The sequence below is a fragment of the Triturus cristatus genome, chromosome 3_1 (genome assembly GCF_964204655.1).
Source record: "Triturus cristatus chromosome 3_1, aTriCri1.1, whole genome shotgun sequence".
Taxonomy (NCBI): Eukaryota; Metazoa; Chordata; class Amphibia; order Caudata; family Salamandridae; genus Triturus; species Triturus cristatus.
The window spans coordinates 458,582,369-458,598,854 of record NC_140583.1 but is presented as its reverse complement, the minus strand read 5'-3'; the positions used below and the strand labels follow the sequence as shown (position 1 = coordinate 458,598,854).

General features: G+C 43.8%; 1 protein-coding gene across 2 annotated transcripts in view; it reads left to right on the top strand.

The window, feature by feature from the left end:
• The first annotated feature begins 435 nt into the window (after window positions 1–435).
• FSD2 (fibronectin type III and SPRY domain containing 2) overlaps window positions 436–16,486 on the top strand; it is a 674,971-nt gene continuing 658,920 nt past the window's right edge. The window contains exon 1 of one of the 2 annotated variants that reach the window (XR_014978815.1): window positions 436–649. The gene's annotated coding sequence lies outside the window, so the exon portion shown is untranslated. The remainder of the gene's footprint in view (window positions 650–16,486) is intronic. The other variant, XM_085644270.1, reaches the window with a different exon arrangement.

Sequence of the window (16,486 nt, the reverse complement as noted above, 5' to 3'; positions counted from 1 at the left end):
GAAAAAGGCAAAGAGATAGATCATTTTGCTTAATTTTCTGAGTTATTATTTTTCTTCAGAGACAACGCTGCCTTCTCACTTTACCAGCACCGCATACGAATTCCTTGCAGATCTATAGTGCAGGTCATGCACATCATTCTACCACATCTAGTAACAAAAATGTTGGTCTGTCAAATTAAAATGAGCGCCTTTCTTTAAAACCTTTCACTGATTTTTTAATGTACCTTTAAAGCATCATGAACCAACTACCTGTTGGCATGTGAATGGGCAATAAACCGTATAACAAAAACATGCTCACGTACTACTTGTGGCAAGCAGACGCTGTATTGTGTTGATATACGAGTATTGGGCAGTGAGGCGGCGGCCGCAGGTACCGCGCGCCGCACTGGAGAACATTCGCTCGGTGACACTTGAGAGCAGCCGGGGACAGCTGCCACAACTCTATATTTGTCGCTGGTTTTCACGTCACGTATTTCAGGGCAGAGTCTGCCTAAATTTACTCCGGCAGCCCGTCCACCGCCCCTCGCAGAAAACTAGCAGGGCATCGCGTGTGCGTGGAATAATCTTCTGCCAAAACAGAAAAAAACCTAAAATCTGGACCGCCCTACAGGATAGGAAGGACAGGCGAAGATTTCGGACTAAAGCCAAGGTACTGATGAAGTAATCGTTGCTAGTGTGTCTAGTGTACTGATCTGAAATGTCCTCTTTGCTCCAGGACAAAGCAACGCCGCATAGGTGCCAAAAAATGAAATTATTAAGGTTTTTGACTGGAATTTAGTAACTATGCAAGAAGGGTTCACAGCGGCTATTGTTGGTTACTGTGACTGACGGCTGTAAACAAACAAGCACAGTCCATGAATAGTTCTTGCTGCATGTATGAACAAATACTCACATGTGAATAAATGTTTACTGCACATAGCAGCCAATTAAAGATATATGGTGGGGGATATGTCGTATATATGTCGCAATTAATAATGTTTCTGTGGCAAAAAGTATTTCGTGCACTTCACTTGTGTTTCCGCTTTTGGCTCTGCTGCTTATAAAATGTGCCCAACAGTAAGTTGTGTAATATCATATCCACGCTTACTCGCTAATCGTGTTCTGCTGGTTAGATACCGTCCTCACCGACTTGCCATCCGTATGTTAGTTGTTCAGATATGTATTTTGCTGAATTAACTCGTCAGTAGGGCTGGGCTTCTCTGTGTGAGGTTCGATTGATTGGACGGGTCGCGCACATCGCTTACGGTACTCGAGGTTCGTGCAGTCAGACCGCGAAGAGAGATTCGACAAACGCCTTGTGTGGCAAATGTGGGAGAGAGAGGCCAGTATAGTATTCCATGCTGCGCGCGGAAAGGAAAACCCTTTTCTTGATTTTTTTCCCCATGAAAACAATAAAGAAGCAGAATATTTTCAGACTGTATATAATTTCCCAACTCTGCCTTTAGGAAAATATAAGTCTGGCAAGCAAGACGTTTCCACCTTGTAAAAGCAAATATGTTTCTTAATTGACGACACACGGTAAATCCGTCGGCTTTTTTGCCCACTGAGCCACTCAACTCCACGCCATAGGATCAAAGCTGCCCCTCAGCGATGAGACCCAAAACGGCTGAAACCGGTTCCGGGTTGTTGCTTCTGCGCATGTTCAGAGGGGATGTAGTTCGGATGACTCTGCATCTATGGGGGCAGGACCGAGTCTCATTTGCATGTGGCTGCTTCCTGCCTAGAGTAGGGTGGTAGGACAAAAAGAAGCATTTGCAATGCAATAGGTCTCGCATTTGTGAGAGTTAGAGCTATTGGCGCTGTAAATGGTAATGTTTGTTACATATGTGTTTTGTTGTGGATGTATGTTGTGTGGAGTTGAATTATGTAGGTTGTATTGGAATAGTTAGTTGTGGAATTGTGCGGTATGGAATTGTGTGTTGAGTGTATTTCTATAGTGGAACTATGTGGCATATTGAGTAGATAGTGGTGGGAGCTGCAGAGAATAAATAACAAGCATTTGCAATGCAATAGGTCTCGCATTACTGAATGTTTGAGCTATTGGCTTTGCATATAATAATGCAACAACAATAGCTCAAACTTTCAGTAATGCGAGACGTATTGCATTGCAAATGCTTCTTTTTTTAGTGTGTGCTGTGCTGCTGACAAAGGAAACCCTCCGATGCCAATCAGGCTTTTAAATAATGAGTTCAGTGCGAGGGTGATGTACGAAGTTTAAAAAATGAGAGCTTGGCATAACTCCGGAGGCTGAAGTGTCGGTGGTGGGGTTGGTTGGACGAGGGGGGGGGGGGTCTGTGGCCATCCAGAGTCTCCTACCTCCAGTTCGCACAGTCTAGGGCACTTCCCTGTCGTTATTTGCATATAAAGTGATATATATATTTTGCATCGCTATTCAGTGGTGGGTTAGGGGCAGGTGTATCTCCGTCCGAAACGAGCTGAATGTTTTAGTGAGAGCAGGGGGTGGGGGAGATTGACGGGCGCAATTTACGGCGCTCTCGCGGTGGTAGGTACAGTGTCGTCGATATGGCACATGTATGATCGAGCCTTTTATGGTTTCGACATTTATTGATCACACCACACGGGGTTTCTTCGCAAAACTGTAATACGCCCCACTCTTTATGTTTTCAGACGCAGTGTTTTTTAGTGTGTGCTGTGCTGCTGACAAAGGAAACACTCCGATGTCAATCAGGCTTTTAAATAATTGAGTTTGGTGCGAGGTTGATGTACGAAGTTTAACAAGCAGTGTTCTTTACACTGTTACATGGGAAGCAAACGAAAATGAAATGAATCACATTCTATGGCACAGAATGAATAATCACACTTGCAAACATTGTAATCAGCTGGCAGAAAGGTGTGACTGATTACTGACACGTCGTTACGATTTAAGAACACTGCTATTGGTGGGGAGCTGCACTTTGAAGAAGTTGGCTGTGCAGTACATGCTAAGTGTATCCAGTTGTTGGAACAGAACAACTGGCGCTGAATAGAGGCACAGCCGATAACAGCACAGCGGCAGAAAATAACCGCAGAGAGGCAAACTGCCACTCGGAGGTTTCATTGACACATTGTTCACAGCCAGATGAATTGCCTGTGATTAAAATAAAGCCGTAAGATAGTGTTACATGCTCAAAAACACCACCTCCCTGTCCAAAACCAACTTGTAGTGCACTACACTTTTAAAAAGACGTACATTAGTTTGATTCAGTTACCCAAAAACACACGAGTATTGGCTTCGTAATAAATGTAATGCCTGCACAAAAATACGTTTAAAAAAAGTAATCGTTTGTTGTAAAAATAATTTAAATGTTTGAGTTCTTAGGGTCAAATTTGTATCATAAGACCAAAGATGCCAACTTTAAATTTGGAAGGGAGCAGGCTCAAGTCACAGCAGTACCTCACCATGCTATAATTGTAGACATCATTCGAACCCCCGCTAAAGGCTAAAGCCTAAAGTGTTCCGTCTGAAGACGTGGTTTTCGGGGGCTAAAAGCAGACAGAAAGTCTGCTAGAGTGTGATGTTTTCAGAGTGAAAATCTACACTTGAGAAAGGAAACAATGTCAGGCTAATGAAGCGCTAAGAAGCAGAGCGAGACAGATCGCAATCTATTCGTAGGCAGCATCTGTGGGATGTCGAACCAGCACAGCAGGACGGTAAATTTGTGTTCACACCATCAGCAGGCCGGCAACTATCTAAAATAAAAGCATTTGATGTACATCTCGCAAAAGTTAACCAAACCTCTTTAGCAAGAATTAGTTTATACATTTTCTACAAATGTACCGGGTAAAGCTTTGAACTTTCAAAAACCCAGTATCTCTTCGGCACAAATTAAGCAGTACAATATCATTCAATGCTTAAAATCCACAACGCCCCCAGCTTGTGATGTAGTAGGCTGTTAAATATATATCTTGCTAGCAGAAGCCCCTGTGTGCACCTAAATAAAGCACTAAGGTTTAAACGTGTGAGGCATATGTAATAAATAACCGATAATAAATAAAACGTTAAAGCTAAAATTCAATGTTCACCATAGTATACCGCCTAACTAAATTTTTGCTATTCCGATTAGTGCACCGAAGCAGGTTTGAGTCATAGCCTGTCTTTAAAAAAAATAACGCTAACGTTTTGTTTGTGTAATGTAACTAGTGGCTAGGTAAAACGGTGCAATACTTTAGGGCAGAAATGCTGCAAAGGTAACATATATTTCTTCCCCTCGTATGACGGTGAAAAAGGAGAGTCCGATTGACATCACTATGGCAATTTGTAGATGTTAGCATACTGTTGCGCGAAACTGGCATGTTTCTACGCCGTTCACCGCAGCCATATATATAACCAAAATGAAAACATAGCTGCACGCAGCCATGACTGTTCCTATGCAAATAGGGGTCAAATAATGAAACGTTTCCTCGACATATAGTAAACAAGCTACAGTTCAGTCTGTGTGGCTGAAGTCATGTTTGTGAACCAAACACTATTTTATTGCACGGACGGCTCGCTAAGCAATGTTCAAAGCACCTGCCCTGGAACGTCAAATAAATCCAGCGCTGCGCTGAGTATGTTAAAAAAAAAATACAAGTAATATCGCACGAAGCGCTTGAAAGTTTAATTAAATAAAAACATCCCGCAAAGCGTGCGCTCTGAGCATCCCCCCTACATGTTTTAAAAATAAAAGTAACTACGTGATGTATGTGAAGCGGGCGCCATAGTATTTAAATGTTTTAAAAACATCAAAGCGGGCACCATACTGAAACACATAGCGGCGTCCGTGTATTTAAAACGTATGCGCGTGACAGACTGTAAAGCGCATGGCGCGCTGAATGTTGGAGGAAAGCATGCCTTGCCTGCAGTAGGAGAAACGCATTGAAGAAATTAGTGCTTACAAATGAAATAAGACGTACCGTGTAACAAACGAAGTACAAGCGGACGCGAAAGTGATCGCAATCGCGATCAAACATCAAAGCGGCCATGAAAGTGAAAGAAAACGAATGCTTTCAGGCTGCCAAATGGTGCGCGTGCCCGGAGCACATGCACTGTAGTTGGCGGCCTGAAATGCACTCGTTTCCACTTCCAAAAGTCGCTTACTATAAGTCTCGCCAGAGCAGCGCTAAAGCGCTGTCTCAGGCGAGACCTAAAAAGGAAGAATGAGAGGGATGGGTAGTTTGTGTAGGAAGTGATATTGAACTTGAGACAGAGGAGCAGAACTAGTGTGTGAAAAAGATAGAAAGAAGGGGATAGCAGGCCCTAGATGAATAAAGAGAGAGGTTTTGTGTACGCAGAAGTTATCCTAAGAAGAGGAGAAGAGCATGGGTTTGAGGGACGGAAACGTAAAAAAGTTACCGGATAGAAACTCTGCTTTAAGACCTGAGAGAGGCAGGAATAGTGCATGAGAGAGCTGGCAAAATGGGTGAGAGAGAGAGTATGAGAGAGAGAGATAGAGGGACAAGTGGAAGGGTCAAGGGGTGGCTAGAGGTGGACTAGTGGTCAGCATCAGGAGGTACAGGAAGGTAGCATGTGTGAGCAGGCAGTATAGAGACAGGTAGTGTGTGAGAGGGATAAGAGGGGGCATTGGTTGCGAGTTAAGAGTAGGTAATCGGAGTGTGAGAGAAATGAGAGGGGCAGTGGGTGTTTGGGGGAGAAATGACAGTGTTGGTAGAAGTGCAAGGGAGTGATGTGTTGTATTGGAACTATTTGTTGCGGAATTGTCTGGATAGTAATTAAATTGTATTAAGTGTATTGGAATTATGTGCAGCGAGAATATGTGTAATGGATTTAATTATGTGTAATTGTGTGGAACGGTATTGTGTGTTGTGTAGTGGCATGTTGTGGAGTAGATTTATGTGGTGTGTTGTTACATTTTATGGCATGACGTGAAAATGTGTGTTGAATATTGAAGTTATGTGATGTGTTGTGCAATTGTGTTGTGTATTTGGAATATCTGGCTTGGGGTGGAATTATGTGGTGTGTATTTGAAATGTGTGAAGTTGAATTGTGTGGTGAGGAATTGTGTGGCATTTAGAGAAATTATGCATCTTTGAATTATGTGTCATGGTGTGTAGTGCATTTATGTGTGTTGCTGGCATGCGACATAGAGTGCATTTATGTGGGGTGTATTTATGTTGTACTGAGTAAAGTGTAATTATGTGTAGCATGATTATGTGGTGCTTAGTGGTATTATGTGGAGTATAATTATGTTGTGTGGTGCACAATTGCGTGGCATGGATTTGTGTGGAATTGTGTGTCATGGTTTGTAATGGTATTAAGTGGCATGGTGTGAAGTAGTATTATATTGTGTGGAATTATGTGGCATGTTGTCAAGTGGAAATTGTTTTTGTGGAGTGTAATTATGTGTTTTGGAATTCAGTGGATATATGTGCAATGTAAATATGTTGTGTGAAATGTAGGTTGTAGTGTAATTATGTGTAGTCTAATTATCTGGAGTTGTATTGTGTTGTGTGCAGTATAATTATATGGTTTGTAGTGGAGTGTAAATATGTAGCAGAGTGTCAGCACCAACAATAGAATACACAAGAAATATTCTTGGTACTCCACACAAAACATTCAAGTACTAGGGGGCTGCAAACATCTGCCCACTGCACCGTCCGAGCACCCAGGGTTGAACACATACAGAAAACTTTTAGAAATAGTGTGTTTTGCAAAAAATAAAGGAACACACATCAAATCAAATATCTAGAACTCCCTGAAACATTTGCAGCGCAAGTGGAGGAGAAAAGCACAAGGACAAGAGCGCAGTATGTCCTTGGTAGTCTTCAATTCCTATAGACAACACAACCCCCACCCACTCTGCAGGCACAAGGACTCCTTTTTTTTTTAAAGCACGGGGAAAATAAGTGATTTACTCTGAATTACAGGATTTTGAGTCAACGCCGAGACTCGAACCTGGTTCCTCTGCTCCAAGTTCAATAGCTGTAGCATTTACGCCACCAGCTCTCCTTTGTTAGCATGTAACTATACATGCCAGTAGTTGTCAAATGTTCACAAGGTATCACCCACAAACATAATAGAATGAATATGAGGCAGAATAAGACAAAACACTATTTACACCAACCCTTCTGTCCTTTGCGGTAACTGTGGTCCAATCAATATAAAAGTCAGTTTCAAACAACCGCCCTGTCCTGGCAGGTAACTGAGAATGATTCAATATAACGCCGTGTTTGTCACACAGGGGGCTTCGGGACAAAAACGTCTTAAAATAAGGCATCAAAGTTAAGCTAACAAACAGGCCAAAAGTGCTTCTCTTCTGTAATATATCTTTACAAAAGGCGCAGAAAAGGGCATTGTTGGACCTTTATATGACATCACCGTTACTAATTTGCAGTATAAAAACGATAAGCTTGAATACCAGCAAAAGGCCTTTAGCATACCTTTAATTAGTTATACGGGAGAGATGTTAAACATTTGTGAAATTGTGTCATTTAAATATGAAAAAGAAATGTAGTTCACGCTGAAGTTTAAGCATTTTTAGGTATATTTCATCAAATAGTGTCTTAGCGCATTTTGTGTTACAAAATCTTCTTACAACTTTACTTAGCATTGGAAATTTTGCTTTGGACGTGTTTGAAATTTTGTTTTTTTAATTGTAGAAGGAAACACAATCCTTTGTTGTTTTACTGTTGCTAACAAAAATCATGTAATTCTTTTAGTATCCGACGGTATGTTTTAATGTAAATTAACAATAAAAAACAGCAAATGTGGCTTGATTTCGACCCCTACAAACTTGCTAGCTTCTGAACTAGGTTCGAGTGTAAGTAGGAAGCTTGGCAACAGGTGATTTAGGGCAATTCATGCAACGTGTACTGACAACAAAAGCCACATATTGTTGCAGGGATTCTGCTGATACACAGAACTATGCGTAGAACCCCAGGACCTCAGTGAATTGTGGTGTACCAGAAACTCACCTCAGAACCCAGAACCCAGTATCCGGCTAGCATAAGTGTCCCATTCGTTATCCGAGATTTAGCTCGGCGGTCCCAATGAAAAGACAACCCAGAACAAGCGACTCAGTGTACTCTCAGGAATGGTGGGAATCGGAAGTACCTGTTCGTATATTATTCTCACATCAGTCCACAACAAGAATAAACAGAGACACGGTGAAAATAAAAAGAGTTTTTTTATAGACCACGTGTCCTAAGATGCAGTACTTTGGCTAATACAAGCAGACAAATGATTATAATTAAAACCATCAGCATCGTTACAATACCATAGAATATAAAGGGAGTGATCATGTTATAAATGACAGTGGATACTACCACCTTCCCTTTAATAAGAAGCTAATATTATTATTATGCTAATAAAAGGTCTCTTAGGCTTGAATGGGGGACCCCATACCTCAAAGATCAGCTTAGTGAAATCACATCACAGGAGCATCAGAAGTCTTCTCGCAGGAAGGCTCGTCTTCGGTCTGAATATTAAACATGATGTCTGCAATATTAAAAGCACCAACTTTCAGGTATTCGCAGCTGCCTGTGTGTTATGGCTAAATAGTGAGTCGATCAACCTAGAGTGGAAAACATGCATTGTCTAACGACCCAGACTGTTCTTGTTACACCATGTACAGACCAAGGTCGCTGCGCAGAGCTTGGGATGGTAACAACAGATTGCTCTCATGTGAGGCAAAGCGCGAGCCAGCAGTTTGTTTAAACAATAACATGTAGATGCAGTGTCGTGCGCATCCCAGCAAGATGGCTTTCTAACATCTAACGTGGTTATGCTAACTTAACAATGTATGTACGTATTAAGGGATTCCTTACTACATGCCCCCTTGATCGAAGCACTAACCAGTAGGGAAGAAATGAGAGAACGCAGAGTTCAAATTCGATAGAGCAGAACAAGGTGTATTCAAATTGAAACCAAGTATCGGTTCAGAGAAAGGTTCAAAAAAAGAAAAAAAGAAAAGCAAAAAAACCTCAAAAAGGGAAAGGAAAAAAATTGAAAAAGTCTGCTTTAGCCAGCAATCCAAAGTCACAGGTAATGTTCAGGACATGGTAGAAAAAACATAGAGGATGACAGTTCACTCAATCCATGAACGTGTATGCAGCATACGTAGCAACAGCCTCCAACAGGAAATCGTTGGCACGGCCACTAAAAGTTTCAGCCATCCAATTAATCAAAGAAAAGGAACATACATGTTTTTCAATAAGCGGAGCCTCTAGCACCATCAGAGGGCACCCGACGTGTTCCTCCAGATAACTCATATCCAAGAAGTCATAGGCAGCCCTTGCGATGTCCCAATTGCCCAGGATACCATGCGCCGCACCACAGGCCATAATCCGAACACCAGAACAGGCAAACTCGTGAGACACTAAGGGTCTCATCAGTCGATCATAATCCGGTACCGGAGGCACCGTGTTGGTCAAGCACAAATCCAGAGGCCATTCAAAGGGACAATCTAGGCAGTGAAAGACAGGTTGTACGCAGGTAAAGTAGGAATACCGGAAGGATAATCCATACGCCAGGCTCAAAGTCGCCAATGGCAGCGTACCATAATAATCAAGTATCCTGTCACGAAGAAGATGCAGACGGGGCAGGTTGCCGTGAGGCACAGAAAGTGCAGCCATTCCGTAGTATGAAAAGTAAAAGTAGCACACCCGCCACCAGCGCCAGAATCAGCGGGACACCGCCAAAGATGCTCGAAAAAATAGAATGAAAAAATGCCGGAATCACACCAAAAACAGTTTGGAAGGAGGTCACGAGGCCTGAGCCCACAAGTTTAAAAAAATGAGCCAGGCCAGTTGTTGACGAGGCATTGAAAATTGTTTGGATCAAAGCCCAAAAATGCAGGGGGAGGTCAGTATTCAAAAGCGGCTGTACCTCAGTGCGCGTATTTGCCACGTGAAGGACAAATGTTTCTCGGGAGGAAGTCAATGGCACCTCTTTTTGGGACAATAGAGCTCTTATTCTGCTCATCTTGTTGAACTCTGCTTTCAAGGTCGGAATCGAAGGCCAGATGGAAACATCCAGCCGCCCATGCGGGTGTGGAAATAGAACATTATTGCAGCAGACTACTCTCTGCGATACAGTTACTATATATGGGATTCCCACCAACATCCCGCAGCAAGCTTCATTATTCAAAATTAAATAACTACCGTTTGCAAGCAGCGTGAAAGATGGTGTAATCACTGGCACAGGGACACCTTTGAGGACGCAGGCCAAATTTGGGGCGTGTACATTGCATGCACCGTGTAACTGAATGTGCCTACATACTACAGAATGATCAGGTGTCGAGGTACACTCCTCACCTTTCAGGTAAACCTCTGTACCGTCTCTTGTACATCTATACGTAAAAGGGAGAGACCAAACCTCATGTAGGAACGCGGTACCCAACCGTTCATATCTACCCAGAGCATAGTGTTTCATGCATGACGTAAACTTAAAAAGCGCGAAAGGGAGCGTGATCAACCCATGGACTAACCACACGGCTGAATTCAATTCCGCCACAGAGAAAGGTAACGGCTCCAACTTTTCAATGTGTAACAATGAATATGTAGCATCTTTCATGGACATGAACTGTTGCTTTACAGTAAGGTTAAATGGAAGGAATAATGATGTCGTATTCAGATAGTCCCAGGGGACCTTTCCTGCCTTTAACGTTTGTAATGTCCATGCAAACTGCATAACAGAACGCAACTGGTTTTGACCATGATACAATACAGACATATCATCATGTACAATATCAACAATTGAAGAAACAATATTGTCTAATGTATAAATTCTGGAAGAAAGAGTGTTAATGCTGTTATCTATAACGGCCAAGACCTTTTCCATATTTGCTTGATCAATGGCCCTCAATCTTGAAGCCGCTTCAATTTGCGACAATTTCCATACTTCGTTGTAAATAGCATACGCCCACCTCTTGGGTCTGCCACCCACAGGACCTTTAACAAAATCATTCAAATCTATTTTGTCATGTAATTTTGATAAATGAACTTTGACAGATGCCAAGGTGGAATGTTGCAGTCAGGATTGACATAACTTCCCTACAGAGTAGGTAGTTACTGTATGAGAGGACTCAAACCGAGGGTCTACGCGCTGCTGCGTATACCCCGGTTTCAGACCTTGAAAACGACGTTGACATGCATCTGAACTGCTTTGCCAAATTAACCATCCTTCACTACTAAATTTCGAAATATTGAAAGATGTATTAGAGACTAATGACTGCAAAGCAGGAAGGGACAGATCTGTTTGGTTATCCCAATTTGGGTAAGCGCCCAGATCTGGAACAGAGGGGAAATTCAGTTTTTTAGAAGTGGCCAATCCGAAACAGGTGGTCTGGAAGATGGTCGAATTCAAAAACAACATATGATTTGGTACAAGACAGGCACGATGTAAAGCTTCAGTTCCCTGAACCTGCCACGGTTTGGAACCCCAAACCGATTTAAGATCAATAGTAGCCTTCCACAGATCATAACCTTTGATTGACAACTCATCCATAAAGGACTTAGAATATAGTAATTTGGTGTGTGTCAGTCTAACCTTCGAGGCAGACTCAGACATCACTTTAAAATAAAAGGATGCTGGGCTGGAAACACTGATATCAGTAAAATAAGTATTTTATCAACCAATGTAGGTGAACTGCCTAAAGATGGGGTAGGACAGTGTTCCCATTGGGTAAAATTTACAAAATTTCGAAATGTATTAGCTTTATGCAGGAAGTGATTGCCATAATGTTGAAAACAATACTGTTCTGCATAGTTAGCCGCATTTTCATATAAATCTTCTGCATCAAAAGCGGCATAATATTTCAAATCAGAAAACAGTGCTTCAATGGCATGAACATCCCAATCATCAGAACGAATGTTCTGCTTAACCACATCACCCATAGAAACACGAAATACATTAGGTACATTGATGACCTCGGTAGAACCACGAATTTGGAATTTAACAGCATCCCACGCAATTCCATCCAAAACGGGCCAGGCAGTAATATTCACAAAAGTCTGGTCCTTTTTCATGATGTGGGACGAGGAGTGGGGGGCCAAAGTTCCATTGATAAGTCTAATTGTAGATCTCTCCTTGAGATAGTGGCCATTCACCAGACGGAAAAATACTATTACAAATCCAATGGACATGAACAAAAAAATACTTATAAGCACCAGCCAAATGTATGTCCAAGGGGGAATCAAAAAATGTCTTTTGAACCAACTAACAAAAATAGCAATGTTCGAAGGGGAAGTAGAAGGCAATGAGGTAGTGTCAAAGGAGAAACGTGACTGGTTAACCGCCGTAGATTGTAAAACAGGCGAGTGACCATTTGTAGGATAAGCATACTCAGTCTCTTCGGGCAGACCACCCGCCGGCGGTATTAACAAGGGATCAGTAACTGACTGCATCTCGATGGCAACATCAGACAAGGTGGTAGAAGCAGGAACCAACACTGAATTTCTTTGCATCGTCTGGCATGAAACTGCTGGAGTCATACTAAGAAGTATCGGCCACTCGCTGAAGTTTGACATTGTCAATAGAGATGTACCTGTTTTCTTTGCGACCAGGAAGTGGAGGTAAAATGACTGTTCTTGTACCCTGCACTCCAAGCACTGGAACTGGTGCACGATAAGAGGGGCCGAACTCCTTCTTGTTCTCCACCTTCTCACGGACCAGGTCTCCAACTCGGGGTAGCCAGCCGACTACCGGAATCTGAAGCTCAGCATCAGACGTGGAGGGCAAGTGTTCCTTCGATAGAGTGTCTCTGGCTTCTTGTAGGGTCTGCAAAACAGCACAGTGATCATCTACGTCAAAGGGTGTGGTCGACGCCGCCATGTCTAGACCATCAAGGTCTGGGACAAACATTCTGATTCCGAAGAGCATCATGTATGGGGTCCGCCCACCCAGAGACCTCCTAGGGAGATTATTAAGTGCACGTTGGACGTTATACAAGTGGGCTAGCCAATTCCGGCCTGTGCCTAAAACTCGTGCTGTCAAAGATTGCTTTAAATCACGGTTCATTCGCTCCACCACACTATTACCCTCAGGTCGGTAGGGGGACGAAAATTTGACTTGGACCCCCAAATTTCTCATAGCCTCCTTGTAAGCCTTAGAGGCGAACGCAGGGCCCTGATCAGAATGGAAGGTACCACACACAAAAGTTCCCACAAAGACACGCAAATCCCTGATGACAGTCCGTGAATCAGCACTCCTTTGTGGCCATACCCAAAGAAAACGAGTGCACGAATCCACTGCAACCAAGATATACTTGCATGCAGTATCAGAAGAAAAAGGACCGCAGTGATCTAGATAAACACAACCAAATGGTTTATTAGATATGTACAACTGTGTTTGTGGTGGGCGCGCAACAGTGGAAGGTTTAATCTGTTGGCAAATGTCACAATCAAGAACATAAGCGCGCGCTTGTTTGTATAAACCGAACCACCAATAACCTTGTTGTAACAGAGATATAGTAGCGGACACGCCGGCATGGGCAGATGCCAACCCCTCGTGCGCTGCTAGTATCAGAGCTGGTCTGCAGTCCGCGTTGGGAATAATTCTGTCACCAACGTCGTTAATCCTCACTAACGGGACGTTATCAGGACTTAAGTGATACAAATAACGAGACGGAAAACCCTTCGGGTAATCACTTCCCGTCTCTGTAGCAGCAATAGCTGCCAAGATGTCATCATCAATCTTACTTTTAGATCTTGTAACTGCTGCCACTAAGTATGTAGCCACTGCTGTTTTTGCTGCCTCGTCAGCCAAGCTATTACCGACAGCATGGACACCAAGTCGTTGGTGACCAAGAGTGTGAATAACATTCACGAGAGGGAGACGTTCTTTAAAGTCTGCCACTCGAACCCAAAGCAATTTATGCTTAATTGTGCTACCTTTGGTATCGCGATATTCGTTTTGAGACCAGAAGTGTAAATTGTCATTGTAGGACTGGACACAATAAAAGGAGTCACTTACTATAAGAGTAGTGACTCGGGGATCAGCAAACTCCAGTGCAAGCACCAGAGCCCGGAGCTCCGCCAGTTGCGCGGTACAATCACCCAATGTCTGCGTATGCACGGCATCAGATTGGAATTCACCATTCACGAATGTACCCACGACAATTGCGCAAGCCGCTGAATAGGCATGCTTCGATCCAATCGCCGGCTGCGCTGAGCCGTCAGTGTAAATGACACAATGGTATTCTTCGAGCGGGCGCAAAGACAGAGGAGCCGGATGAACGAATTCATACTGCAAGTACTCCTGAGTCTGCAAAGAGGCGTCAAAGATATAAGTGACATCTGGTGATGTCAGAGTCGTGGCCCATTGTATCCACCATGGATGCAAAGCTTTAGACTTAGGTACACTTGCTTTTGTCACTGCCTCTAGGGCAGGATACGGTGTTACAACCAAGATGTGTTTTCCATGTGACAGTGCGCGTTCTTTAAGGATCGCCATCTGTACTGCCGTCAGAACTTTCTCGACAGCGGAAAAACGCAACTCAGCAGAGGTGAACAAGTGTGATTTATACGCAATGGGGACTGTATCGCCCTCATTGAACGTCAAGTACGTGAAACCCACCGCGCCTGGTACTATTCTTATTACCAGGTTAGTGCGGTTATCACGCATCAATAAGTATTGTGAAGCAAGAAGATCAGCCTGTAAAGACTGTAGGATAGCAGAATGTTCTAGCTGCCAGCTAGACTTCGAAAAAGAAGGCTGTACCAAGGCATAAAGCGGCTTGATACGCTGGGCATAATCAGGAATATACGTACGTCCGAAATTCAGAAAGCCCAGCAAAGATTGTAATTTTTTCAGTGTTGTAGGAGCACGCAGGTATGCGCACTTCTCCAGAAAGTGAGGAGCCAATCCCTTACCTTCATTGTTGAGCTCGTAGCCCAAAAACAACACTGTATATTCCGCGATGTGAGACTTCGCAAAATTAAATTTGTAGCCATAATCCGCAAAACTCACAATAATATTGTCGACTCGAGACAGATGTGGCATCAGCTCATCATCCGTGAGGTAGATATCGTCAACATAGGAGTATGCGTCGGGGTCTATTCTCTCTAAGAGAGAGACCACGCGAGCGGCAAAGACGCCAGGGCTGTTTTTATAGCCCATGGCTAATCTTGTGAACTGTTTTTGTTTGCCGCCTGAAGTAAACGCCGTCCACTGGCTACTCAGTGTGGACAGGTTATGGCTAAAAAAGCCATTGGAGATGTCAAGTGTCGTTTTAAATCTCTTACGCACGAGACTGTTGACAAGAGCCGAGCTGTGAGTATTTTGTACCGCGCAGGTCCGGCAATGCGAATTTAAGTGCCGGTAATCCAAAACTAAACGGTACGACCCGTCAGGCTTCGTCACAGTAAATAAAGGGTTATTCATAGGGGACACACAAGTTTCAATAACACCCTGATATTCCAATTGGTCAAGGATTGCAGCGACGTGCGGTCTAGCTTCACGACGCATAGGATATTGGGGCTGTGGCTGGGGCATAGACCGCAATGGAATCTCATGGCAGGGGGACAACCGGTCCCATCCCACCTGAGTACGATACACTGCCGGCGCAAGCGCCAGTGCCCACTCCTCAGCGTACACTTCAGCCTGGTCCTTAGGCACTGTGTGCGCAAAGGACGGGAGGATTACCTCCTCCCCTCTAGGAGCTTCTAAAATGAAAGCTGGGGGCCAATCTGCCTCCGCTAGGAGGATATCATAGGTGGTAGTCATATTATCCTAAAAAATCCCCTTTATTGTACGTTGTATGTCACCCTCAATTAGTAAGACTATTTCGTAAAGTCTGTCAGGGGGAGCCACTCTGGTGTCAGCTGTCTCAACAGTAACCAATGTATCAGTTGCTGTCGCCGCCAGAAATGGACGCAGAGCTTGACGGACTATGGTAATTTCCGCTGCGCTGTCCAGTAGCGTCAGCGCCCATGTCCGGTTCCGAAGCTGTGTCCGCACTATCTGAGGCATATCTTGCCGTCAGGGCAGCCACTTTCTTCTTCTGAAACGGGGGTCTTTGTCGTGCAAATTCGTCCTGCTTGCCTTGACCTTCAGTCTGTCGGGGTTGGTCAAAGTTTGTGGAGCACCCCAACCTTTGCCACCGCCTCCGCCTCCGCCACCGGACTGTGAAGCCGATGTTTCCTGTGAAGAACGAGGAGAACGTTGTTCAAAAACCTGAAATCTATCAGGAGACTTAATAGTAGCACGATCACGCAGATCATAAGTGCGCTCACTACCTGACTGAACGGGAGAGGCAGGCCGAGACCCCTGTTTCTGCAGCTGCTTTCCCTGTTGTTTTGACCGCCAACTCTGTTTCGGAAAGTTTGGACGGTCATCCTTACCAGAGACATCTGCCTTACCCTGCTGCTTAATTTCGGGAGTTTTCACGACAGGTTTAACTCCTAAAGAGCTACGACCCAAATCTCTGTATGCCGTCGAGATTATTTTCGCGAACTCCCGCGGCTTATCCTCATCAGCAACTTTCTTCAGTTCATTACGAACCTGGAATTGCATAGCATCACCCTTAAGGTTACACATTACCATGGTAGC